This window comes from Chrysochloris asiatica, unplaced genomic scaffold (assembly GCF_000296735.1).
Source record: "Chrysochloris asiatica unplaced genomic scaffold, ChrAsi1.0 scaffold00108, whole genome shotgun sequence".
Classification (NCBI taxonomy): domain Eukaryota; kingdom Metazoa; phylum Chordata; class Mammalia; order Afrosoricida; family Chrysochloridae; genus Chrysochloris; species Chrysochloris asiatica.
In genome coordinates this window covers 289491-291517 of record NW_006408626.1, presented here as the reverse complement: position 1 = coordinate 291517, position 2027 = coordinate 289491, and the positions used below count along the sequence as shown (strand labels likewise).

Here is a 2027-nt window from a genome sequence, read left to right as displayed (position 1 = left end):
AGTCTTCCTTATTCATTGTCCCTTTTCACTTGCATATGAGTTGATTGAAAATACCATGGCTTGAGTCAGGCACACCTTAGTCCTCAAACTGATATTTTTGCTCTTTAACACTTTAAAGAGGTCTTTCGCAACAGATTTGCCTAACGCAAGAAATCATTTGATTTCTTGACTACTGCTTCTATGAGCACTGATTGTGAATTCAAGAAAACCAAAACCTTTGACAATTTTAATAGTTTCTCCATTTATCAGTATGTTGTTTATTGGCACAGTTGTGAGGATTTTTGTTTTCTTTACTTGGAGGTGCAATCCATACTGAAGGCTGTAAGCCTTTGATCTCATCAGTAAGCATTTCAAGTCCTTTTCACTTTGAGAAAGTAAGGTTGTGTTATCCATGTATCAGAGATTGTTAATGAGTCTTCCTCCAATCCTGATGACAAGTTTTTCTTCATACAATTCCATTTCTTGGATTATTTGCTGTTACAAATTTTAAAATTTATGGTTGTATGATACAACCCCGATGCATTGCCTTAGTCAGGGTTTTCTAGAGAAGCAAAGCCAGTGAAACATATATGTATATGTTTGAGTACATATACACACACATATATGTGTATGTGTTTATATACACACATGTATACATACATACATGTGTATGCATGTATTGTTGTTGTTATGTGCCATGGAGTCAGTTCCGACTCATAGAGACCCTGTACAGGGTTTCTGAGGCTATAAATCTTTTTTTTTTTAATGAAATATGTGTTTATCCATTGTTTCATTCAATTTTTAGTTAAGATATGAAAAGAGCAATCAGTAAAGTGTGTATGACTTGTATTACTGTGAGGACTGAGACACATTACTTGGAACATATGAACCTGTCACCTCTTCCCATCATGACAAAGCTCTTGGAGCTCCTGAGTCTGGAAAAGCTGGTGCTACGACAATGCTGGAATGAAATATTGAAGTGACACATCTTCAAGAAGCAAATCAAAATGAACAATCCTGTTATTCACAATATTGCACAAGGCCTTTGTTGGATTTACTTGTTGTCCAGCAAGGAATTGTAGGAGCTTCTTAATATCTATGCATACCTCTGCCATCTGTTCCACGTTTCTGCCTTGAGAAGCACTATCAGAGACTAATTGGGGACTTCCAAGATCTTTAAAATGAGTTGTAACACACACTAATTCAGTTTCTATTTTCAAGTTTAATTCTCCATTTAGGTTTGCTTCAATAACAAGATGATTGCTGATGTTTTTCATTTTCTCCACAACACGCCTCATAGTCTTTAACACTGGTAAGTATATACTAACATCAGAGTCTGGAACTGTCAGTTCTTGTAAATCCTTCCATAGTTTTCTAGGAATAACCTTTATGGGAATGTCGTGTGTCACAATGCGACTACTACTTGATACAGAAAACAGTTCTATAGAGACTGTAAGGCACAGGAAATGCTTGTTAGTCAGCTTGATTTTCAAGGCTCTGGCATTCTGGGTTGTTTTCAAGGCTCGAGATGTTTTCCGATACCAGCTCTACATATAAATCTCATTGTTTTCTGCCAAGATCCCTTCCATTTGAAACTCACTGAAGAAGCTCTCCTGTTCCAGTTCACACCACATGCTCACCCCTCCATTGGCCACCTTATCTAAAAGGATGAAGTTCAGCTTCTCCGGACTGATGCGGAGGGTGCAAGTTTTGGCAAGCTTGTATATCATGTTACTGATTCGTGTGAAGTGGTTTAGACAAGCAGTGTCTACAATCTTGGCCCGGAACTTCATGGCTGAACTCTCAGTCCCGTGCCGCATGGTGATGGGGCGGCGCTAGATGAGGCCAGTTAGCTGAGGCTATAAATCTTTATGCGAGCAGAAAGCCTCATCTTTCTCCCGCTGAACAGCTAGTAGTTTCAAACTGCTGACCTTGAGGTTCGCAGCCAGATTCGTAACCACTACGTTACCAGAGCTCCTGTATGCATGTATACACACACACACACACACACACACACATATACATACATATATATGCACACCACTCAT

General features: G+C 38.9%; 1 pseudogene; it reads right to left on the bottom strand.

The window, feature by feature from the left end:
* Positions 1–929: 929 nt before the first annotated feature.
* Positions 930–1772, bottom strand: LOC102824868 (annotated as a pseudogene).
* Between the last annotated feature and the right edge of the window lie 255 nt (positions 1773–2027).